Genomic DNA, 11,022 nt, shown 5'->3' on the forward strand with positions numbered 1-11,022 from the left:
TTAGCCATAGTGTTACCCAGAGTACAAGCCATAGTCTGAACTGGTATAAATTCAGATATATATTTTTTGAGGACCAATGGAAAGATATGCCTCATTAATTTATGAAAATTCCTTTGACAAGTTGTAGTGACAATATGGCTAGTAGCTTGGATAGGGTGTAGGGTGAGGGCAAGGCCAGTCTGCAACAAGCCACTTACGTCTGATACTACCTTTCCATTCACCTCCTGAGTCACTGGGGCAAGACAGGTTGAGCATATAATGCCAGTCCTGGCCCAACTGCACTGACTGCCAATTAGTTTCTGGGCCCAATTCAAAGTGTTTCTTTTGACCTATAAAGCCTTAAATGGCTCAGGACCACAATACCTCAATGGCCGCTTCTCCCCATATGAACCGACCCAAACCCTGCAATCATCACCTTCATCATGTGCCTCCTCAGTGAGAGGTCCAGAGGGTGGCAACACAATAAAGCCTTTTCTGTGGTGGCTCCCCATTTGTGGAATGCTCTCCCCAGCGAATCTCACCTGGCGCCTTCGTTACATATATTTAGGTGCCAGGCAAAAGCATTCCTATTTCCCCAGGGCTTTGGCTAATTAAATAATCTATGGCCTTTTAAACTGCATGTAAGTTTTTAAAAAATTGGTTTTGTTTGTTATTCTGGTATGAATTTTTTGTGTTTTCATACTGTGAATCGCCCTGTGATCTTCGGATGAAGGGCAGTATTTGTTGTTGTTTAGTTGTGTCTGACTCTTTGTGACCCCATGGACCAGAGCACGCCAGGCACTCTATATGCCTGTTGTCTTTGTCCATGGAGTTTTCTTGGCAGGGATACTGGAGTGGCTTGCCGGTTCCTGCTCCAGGTGGATCACGTTTGGTCAAAACTCTCCACTATGACCTGTCCATCTTGGGTGGCCCTGCACGGCATAGCTCATAGCTTCTCTGAGTTATTCAAGCCCCTTCACCACGACAAGACAGTGATCCATGAAGGAGGAATGGCAGTATAGAAATTTAATTAATAATAATAATGAAAGAGAGGAACTTCAAGAGTTCCAGATAAATTTCCCCTCCCTTTGGTCAAAGTATGCATTGTAAAAGTGCGGTCTGCCATATAGTTGAAAGAGCCTTAGGTTTTCAAAAATTAGATGGCCTCCAAATTAAGAAGCTTTATTAATAAGGCCACAAGTTTCAAACCATCTGCTTTGCATGCAGAAGGTCTCAGGTTTGATCCTGGCAACTCCAGTTAGGGCTGGGAGAAGCTCTTGCTTGAAACCTTGAAGAGCCTCTGCCGGCCAGTGTAGACAATGCTGAACTAGATGGACCACTGGCCTGACTGTATATAGCAGCTTCCTGTGTTCTCCATCATGGATTGGCAGAACAAGGTGTGTATTGCATCTGCACAAAACACAAAAGCAATGTTGTTTCTGGACTCAGAGCTTGCAATCGGAGGTAGATAGATGAAAACTTGTGGGCCACACCGCTGCTCTAATACAGACACATCATATCAGTATCCTTCCTTACCAATACTTGATGATAACTGTAACTTACATAGGGAGCAGACTTCCAAGTCAGACTATTGGTCCATCAAGCTAAGTATCGTCCAGTGCCTAGCAGTGGCTATAAAAGATTTTAAACTGGGAGTCTTTACCAGACTCCCTGAGGACTGAACTCAGGATCCTTTGCATGCAGAGGAGGTGCTCTGTCACCGAGTGATCCCCCTTTACCTTATTGTAGGAACAGAGTGGTAATCAAAGAAAGCAAAAGGAGAGAGCGAAAGAGCGAGCTGTACTAAATCAAATTAAACTGTATGCTATTTACTTTCTTGGTTCCTTTGCAGCTTCAAAGCACTTGGTTCTTCTGCACTCCCTTGAAATCAGGAGGGCGAGACGTACATACATTGTGTGCAACCGCCCAGGCTTTTTTACCTACAGACTTTTTCAGATGGACATGTATATTTAAAATCCCCCACCCCCTTAAACAATAGAAAGAAACAAATGGTTGACAATAACAACGGCAGCAGCTCTCCAACAAAAGCATGCAATTATTACAATTATACTATCCTTGATTAGGCTCCCATGCATTGCATTTCAATGTAATTGATGTTGTAGGTTGACACATTGGACACCAAATATTCTCGCCTGTCCCTTCAGTCTTTTGTTTCAGAGCCTGATTTGCATTTTCTATGCTTTTAGTAATGAAGACTTAGCACTTTTCCTCCATTAGAAAGAGAGAGAGAGAGACATACACATACACACGCACACATACACACACACGCACAATAATCTGCAACTCGGCACTTGTTTAAGGATTCTGACCCCCCAAAATACCACTTTGCTTCACACATTAGCTGCTTACAAAGAAGGGAGCTAATGTATCATCTAATTGGGCAAACCACTGCATCTGATTTCTCTCAATCAGACTATTAGCTTCGTAATTACCCATCTGCCTCATGTGGAAAAACGGCAAGGCGAACACCCAGCTAATAACATTCTCAAGAGCTCTCCAGCACAGTGAGATGAGCACAATGTTGCGAGATATGGTCCCTAACCATTTAAGTGCCAAGGAGGTCTCTCCGCGATGCAGGGGGAGTTTGCCAACCTTCCCAGTTTCAACGCGGTTAATTATTTGTCTTTAATTAGTCTGAGTTTTGCGGGTCTGTTTGGAGTTTTGTGCGTGCGTGTTTCAAGAAACAAATGACAGCGGCGGAAGCCCCTTAAGCATCCCAGCACCGCTTCCAATATCATGGACCCATGTTTGTAGCAGAAGACTGAAACCTCCCAAATAGCTAACATTTCTAGGCTTATGTTTGGTTTTTATATTTTGTCCTTGTATCTTAACTAAGAAGTTAATTGTGCCGGAACTTGGATGTTGCCATTCTATCAAGCTCCAGGTATGATGGAAGATGCATGGCTCATATTAAAAATAGCAGCCCCACCCTCCTTTTCTCTATCATGTCGTCAGATGAAATGAGCCATGTGACATCAACATGCTGTGGGTTTCCCACATCCTCCCCCCACCCAATTAATTTCATTTGCTGCCACTTGTGGGGAAACACACAACATGATGTCTTAATTTGGTTTTATCATGTATTTCAGAGGAAAGAGGAGGCGCTGTAGCTCAGTGGGAAAACACTTGCTTTTACAAGCTTCCAGGTTCAAGCCTCAGCGTCTCTTGGCAGGGTTGGGAAAAAGTCCTGTGTGAAGCTCCGGAGAACAAACCACTGTCAGTGTTAAAAATACTGGGACTAATGGCCTGACTTAGAAGAAGGCAGATTCCTGTGTTCATAACAATCCGGTACCAAAGCTTGCCTTGAATCCTGCCATTTCAAACTGCAGGAGGTCCATATGATTGAATGCTTTCCCACAGACACACACACACACACACACACACACACACACTTCCTTGCATCTACATATCCTACTGCAGACTGGAGAGCAAAGGGGTGAACTGACCACGTACGGAAAGCATCTAGGATGGATGGACCATGGAGAGCTCACTGTGGCAGGTGGTGGCAAGGGAACAAGTGTAGTGGCTGGAGTGTTGTTCCAGCAATAGTCTGGTGTAGTGTGGTCAACTGTGAGATTAAGTTCTCTCTCAATAAAGTGAATGTCTCTAGCTCTGTCTCCTCAGAGAAAGATGGCTTGGGCTTAAATGGGTATCTTCTCTGCTGGAGCTAGGAACATAGTGAGTCAGACCACTGGTCAAACTCACTCGGTGTTTTCCTGCATGAGTTGGCAAAGGCTCTCTAGGGTTTCAGATACTTGGAGATGCCGGGGATTGAATGTAGGCCTTTGTGTATGCAAAACATGCGCTCTACCTCTGATTGACAGTCACTGTTGGGTGTGGTGTGGCAGCAGAGGGGGTTCCCTCCTGATCTGGTGAGGCTCTCTGCTGTGGTAGCTCCTGATCATAGAAGCAAAGAATTGTAGAGTTGGAAGGGACCACAAGGGTCATCTAGTCCAACCCCTGCAATGCAGGAATCTTTTTGCCGAAGTGGGGCTCAAACCCATTGAGATTAAGAGCCTCATGCTCTCCCAGCTGAGCTATCCTAGTGCTGGTCACTCCCCTAACAGTGGAGTGGGAGGGCAGGTTCTGAATATATAATGGAAGCATTTAAAAAATATTTGTCTACTGCCCAATGGTTCCTTATGGTTCCTCCTGTCACAATAGGTCCTATGGTACGCCAGTATTAATCCCATTTTACAGGTGGCAAAATGATACTTGTGCTTTTCTTCCTAGGCAGCAAGGATATTCTCTTTTTTTAAAAAAATAAACAAACTTTATTAAAGCATATGTAAATAATGACACAAGATAGCAGAGATACATACACGCAATAAATACTCACATTATAATTATGCTTACTTAATATTTTACCATATTAAAAAGCTATTATATTCCTCCACATTTATGTTGCATTCATTCTGCATAAATTCAGCAAGAGGGTTCCATTTATCTTTAAAACTGTCTCTTTCTTGTCTGCCTTCTCTCACTCTGCTCAATTCTGGAAGCTTGTACAGATCCCTCTCTGTATCTTCCGCCCAGACAAGCAAGAGGCAGAGTTCAAGAATTCATTTCAGCCAGGCAAGTGTACTCAGGGTATAACACAGGACCACTAAGGAGTGTGGCCTGTGGTCAGAGGGGGTGTGGCCTGAGAGAAGAGATGAGGGCCAAATGGAAAGTCCTGGAAGGCTTCATCTGGTCCCCAGACCTGATGTTCATCACCCAGCAATAGCAATGAATGAAGTGGAGAAGCTCAAGCCAGGAGCTTGTGCCATCAGCTCCCAAGGGGCCATCAACAAGCTGAGAGAACTCATGGAGCAGCTCTTCCCTCACCTTCCCAGCATACCATGAGGGAAGGCTTGTTCTTCGGAAACTGCCCTATTTTTCTTCTCTTGTATTAAATTATAAACTGCCCTGGCAGAAAGGCAGTGTATGAATGTGATAAGCATGACTTGTCATGTCAATGCCGAGTCTTGCCTTCTGTGTCGTGGGCCTCTGTGGAGGTCCTTCCCACAAGAAGTTAGACAGACACCGTCCAGACTGAGTTTCAGGTGCTTGATCAAAAACTGTTTTACTTCTGGAAGTATTTGCACCCTGAATGCTCTCGGATGCTTTGCATTTTTCTCTTTTAGATTTTAAATTACTGAGGTTTAAAATTCAGAGGGTTGGGCTAGCTCCAGAGAGACCCGATTTCAAATCCTTGCGCACTGTGAAACTCCTGAGTGACCTTGGGCTTAACCTACTTCACAGGACTAGTGCACGAGAGAGACTGAGGGGGGAGGGTGCCTATATATGTGCTCTTTTGAGGGAGGGTAGAAAATTGGTTTTATTCTTGCAAACCACTTAGAAGCTACCTTGGCAATTAGACAATACGCTGCTGCTTGATGATATGAATGAAACAAATAAAAGGAGATCACCCCTGAATGCAACATAGTCGTATGTTGTATTTAGAAATCTGCTTCCCCTTTTAACCTCTGTTAGCAAAGTGTCTGGCACTCTCATAGCCAAGGCTGATTTTTTAGAATAATGAACATGTGCAAAATTGTGACTCCCATCTGCCTGTGATTCCTCGCAGCAGGGTCCGGGGTAAGGATGAGTACAGATTTAGTGTTAGCAGGCTGAAGCTCCAAACTTTGTGGAGAAATTAAAGTAGCTGGACTGAAAAGGACTTTAGAAACAGCAGTTTTGATAAACTGTCAATATTTTTTTTTTTTTTAAGTGAGCAGAAGATTGCAAACGAGATTAGTGTGCTGCCTTGGGTGCTCTTGTGCTGCCTTGGGTGCTCTTGTTGTCTGCTCCTTCATCAAAACCTTGGTACAGTCTTCATGAGCCTTGTAGATTCATAAGGGTTACCCAGAACACAAGACCATAGACCCTGCCAAGAGGTTAATCTATAATGTCAACTGAAGAAAGCAACTGGATGGCAAAATTATATAATCTAGAATAAAAGCTACTGTATGCCAGGTATGCACCTACACTATGAGGACAAACTGGTTTTAAATGTGTTTAACGGGCAAGAGTTTCCATCAATGGTGACTAGACACAATGGCTATGCCCTGCCTTTGAATACCAGTCGCTGTAATACCACAGAGGGTGGGGTGATAGTACTGTTGTGCTCAAGTTCTGCTTTCAGGATTTCCAGAGGCAGCTGGCAGGCCACTGTGAGAACAGGATGCTGGACTAGATTGAACTTTGACCTGATCCAGCAGGTTTCTTCTTATGGTCTTAAGAGGTATCCTGGGATCGGCCATTTTGTGAAAATGCTGCTATTTACCTCATGGTTCCTAGAACAAGAGGCTCTGAAGCTATGGTCTGCAAGCTCCATGCAGGTGATCTGTGCAAACATTGCAGAATATTTAAGAATATCTGTGCTTGGTTCTCTTTCTATTTATTTAAATGTGGGGACGATGTATGTACTTCTGTAACCCAAGAAAACCTTTAATAAAAACATTTTTTAAAAAAATAATAATATCTGTGCTTGGGCCTGCACATAGCTTATTTCCCCCCGAACAACAGAGATCAGGGCTGTTTTGGTGAGGACTGGATAATCAAACATGCTAACCACCCCTGTGCTTTCAGCCTGTGGATTTCATAATACAGTGTGAGTTTCCTGTTAAAGGAGCCCTTCTCAAAATTTATTATGAGGCATCTTGTTTTTGCTGGTTGAGAGATTGGATAACATTGGATAATACAGATGTATTGGGTTTAGAGGGATTTGACAATAGATTCGAATGGCACGTGTATTTGTGGTACGATAAGGTTAAAATACATAGAGATTTTTTAAATCACACTATTAGGAAATTATTATACAAGGTTTGGAGTAGATACAAAACATTGTTAGAACGCAAAACTCCGTGGTGGCTTTCTCCATTGGAAGCTTTTGCAGTAAAAAAGAAAAACATGGGACGTGAATGGGCAATATACAAAGACCTGTTAATCGAAGTGGATAATAAACTAAAGGTAAAGCCATTTGAAGAACTGAGAGAAAAACTAACTGATTGGTTGCAGTATCACCAATTGCAGGATGTATTCAGAGAAGATAGCAAAAGAATCGGGTTTGGTAGCACAAAATCAAAAATAGAGACTGAATTGCTGAGTAGTAAAAGGAAAATACTGTTGAAAATGTATAAACTATTACTGGAGTGGCACACAAAGGATGAGGAGGTAAAAAGTGTTATGATTAAATGGGCCCAGGATTTGGGACATAATATTGATTTTGAAGGGACGCAGGTGGCGCTGTGGGTTAAAGCCTCAGCGCCTAGGACTTGCCGATCGAAAGGTCGGCGGTTCGAATCCCTGCGGCGGAGTGCGCTCCCGCTGCTCGGTCCCAGCGCCTGCCAACCTAGCAGTTCGAAAGCACCTCCAGGTGCAAGTAGATAAATAGGGACCGCTTACCAGCGGGAAGGTAAACGGCGTTTCCGTGTGCGGCTCTGGCTCGCCAGAGCAGCGATGTCACGCTGGCCACGTGACCCGGAAGTGTCTCCGGACAGCGCTGGCCCCTGGCCTCTTAAGTGAGATGGGCGCACAACTCCAGAGTCTGTCAAGACTGGCCCGTACGGGCAGGGGTACCTTTACCTTTACCTTTATTGATTTTGAAAAATGGGAAAAATTATGGACCAAAACAATTAAATTTACAGTGTGTATGTCACTCAAAGAAAACTTATTGAAGATGATGCATCGATGATACATGACACCGGCTAAACTTGCAAAAATGTATAGAAATCAAGATAAAAATTGTTGGAAATGTAAGGAGAAGGAGGGGAATTTTCTCCATATGTGGTGGATGTGTACTAGGGTGAAAACTTATTGGGACAAAATTTACAATGAATTAAAAAGGATCTTTAAATATAATTTCTGTAAAAAACCAGAGTTATTTTTGCTAGGTCTAATTAGAGATGAATTTTTTTTTAAAAAAGATGTCAATCTTTTTATGTATGCCACAACGGCCGCAAGGATACTTCTGGCTCAGAAATGGAAATCACAGGAGATTCCAACATTGGAAGAATGGCGGAGTAAGATGGTGTAATACGTTGAGTTAGCAAAGCTGACGGGGAAGATCCGGAATCAGTGCGACGAACTGTTTCAAAAGGACTGGAGCAAATTTATATTATATATGAAAGAATATTGTAAACATCTGAAAACGTTTGTAGCTTTGAGTTGAAATGTTTTGTAATGACAATATAAGGAACTGATTTACATTTAACAAGGGGAAATATAAAAATAAGAGAGAAGGTAAAAAAGTGGTTATAGAAATGCTAAGATTAAAGTAAATATATATGGAAGTCAGGAAGAGGGGCGGGAGGAGGTTGATGCTCTAGTAAGAGCAAGGTTTGAGTTTATTGATGTATGTACGGATATTGTGATTACAAAAATTGAAAATGTAATAAAAAACATTTTTTAAAAAATAAAAAAATAAAGGAGCCCTTCTCAGAGGCCTGGCCTGGAGGACTACATTGGTTTGGATGGTGATGCCAGTACAGAATAAGAAAATAAATATGTTAAAAAGTTTCCCAAACCCCCTCCCAACAATTTTCAGGTGAGCCGCTGTCCTAGAGTATCTTCTCACCAAAATTTGAAATGGCACCACTCAATGAATGTTGTAGTACACTCTTTGTAAACCTGATGCTCTCCAGATGTTTAGAACTACAATTCCCATCAGCTCCAGTGAGCATGGCCCAATCCCAAGCACCCAGTTGGCGAAGGTAGTGTAGCACAAGGACTCCAGGCAAGGTATGCAATTAGTTAACTAGTGCTCTGATATTAAAGACATCTGCATGAAATTAAATCGCAAGGATGTCAAGGAAACACGTTTGTGTTTGAATGGAACAGCCATTGGATGCTTTGATCCTTTTTTATATATATATCTCCCTGATGGGCTTCAGTTTCCTGCTCCTATTGTGCTGTCTCTCTCCTTGAGATGCCCCTGGCTTCTCCTTCAAATCACTGACTTGCACCTTATGCATGAACTCACTCAGAATTGATATATAGCGCTTCTTGCAGAGAAAACAAACAAGCATAACGTAAAACAAAGGCTGGAGCATGGAATGAAAGAAAGGATGAACGAAAAGGTGAATGAAAGGGCAAAAGGCAATTTCAGCGGTAGAAGAATATAGCAAAATGAATTTTAATTGTGACCAATTAACCCTCCTCTGAACATATAAGAGAATTATAGTAATGTGTCTACACTTGTAAACTCCAACGGGTGGTTCTCACTCCTCCTCTAGATAACTCAATGCCATAACAAGACACCTTAGAGATGTATTTTCTGTTTGGTTTATCCACTAAAAGTTCTCAATGTAATATTTCCCCCCTATGGTTTGCTCTTTGGTGCATTAAATGGCACCCCCATATACTCTGATGCAACATAATGTTTGGGACTCTGTAAGACAGGGGTCCTCAAACTTTTTAAAGAGGGGGTCAGTTCACTGTCCCTCAGACACTGTTGGGGGCTGGACTAAAGAGGTGCCAGAAACATGCTCTTTCTCATGTATTTATTATTATTTTTTTTTTAAAAAAACCTTGCTTCAAAATAATAGCCAGAACAGACATACAACAGGCGCTATCAGTAATAATAAGTTACCTATACCTCACCTTTATACTTCATTTCTTCTGGGTTGTTTTTGATGTTGTTGTTCCTCATGCGTATGACATTCTCTGGACTGAAGTTTATTTTCAAACTTGGGGAAGTTTGGGTGGAGAGCTTTATTTTGAAGATTACACTATTTACATGGAGATTCCCTTGTACAATAAACTGTTGTGATTCAGACTTCTCTTCTTGCTAATTCTATTTGCATATGTTGCCTGTGTTTTTGGTGCTTCCCTAACTTTTAAGGTTGCCAAGGCTGCCACATGGGACCCGTGTGCACGTTAAGGAGGCAATCGGCCGGTGAGGTGCCGCTCTGGTGGGCATGGAGCCAGCCTGAGGGGAAGGGAGGAGGGTAAGGGCTGGCATGGAAGGGGTTCCTTTGCCACCGTCCTGCCCTCCATGTGTTGCCAGTGTGGTGTAGTGGTTAAGAGTGGTGAACTCATAATCTGGGGAACCGGGTTCGCGTCCCCGCTCCTCCACATGCAGCTGCTGGGTGACCTTGGACCAGTCACACTTCTGTGAAGTCTCTCAGCCTCACTCACCTCACAGAGTGTTTGTTGTGGGGGAGGAAGGGAAAGGAGAATGTTAGCCATTTTGAGACTCCTGAAGGGGAGTGAAAGGCGGGATATCAAATCCAAACTCTTCTTCTTCTCTTCTTTTTCAACATCCACCAGCCCTCTACAGAGCTATTTTTATAGAATAAGAGGTGCTAGAACCTCACCATGAACACCTCCCTTGTTCTCTTATAACGGCAATGGCACCCACCTGAGAGGTGCAGGAACTGAGTTCCAGTGAGTTCCAGCTGAAAAAGAGAAAGCCCTGCACCTCTATCATGTGGAGTCTCCTTCTTTGGAGGTCTTTAAGCAGAGGCTTGACAACCATATGTCAGGAGTGCTCTGATGGTGTTTCCTGCTTGGCAGGGAGTTGGACTCGATGGCCCTTGTGGTCTCTTCCAACTCTATGATTTTATGATTCTATGATTCTATGTCTTCTCTTAGTTGCCTTTTCACAGTGTCCCGAATGTTGTGACCTTCCCAACAAGGAGTTGCTCCAACCAATGGATTGTTCTGGTTGCCCTTTTCTGAAACCTTCCCAGCTCTACGGTATCCCTTTTGAAGGCCAACAGAATGAGGTGAGCACCTCTGCTGGCAGAAGCTGGGGAGTGGGGAGCAGCTGCCTGCCTCTGAATATCCCTCAGCCCTGCAATATCCTTTTGTGAGGTAAGGTGACCTCGACCGGAGCTGCAGAGAGCATTTTGAGTGTGGTGGTGCCTCAGATTTTCATGAAGGCATTACTATATTAGCCGTTTTAATTATTATTTTTATCCCTCTCCTAACGATCCCCAGCAAGGCATTCATCGTTTCCACAGCTGCCGCATGCTAGGTCACTATTCACTACCACAGCACCAACCATCTTTTCTTCATCACTTGCTGTCAGCTCAG

This window comes from Podarcis cretensis, assembly GCF_951804945.1.
Source record: "Podarcis cretensis genome assembly, chromosome: 3".
NCBI classification, from domain to species: domain Eukaryota; kingdom Metazoa; phylum Chordata; class Lepidosauria; order Squamata; family Lacertidae; genus Podarcis; species Podarcis cretensis.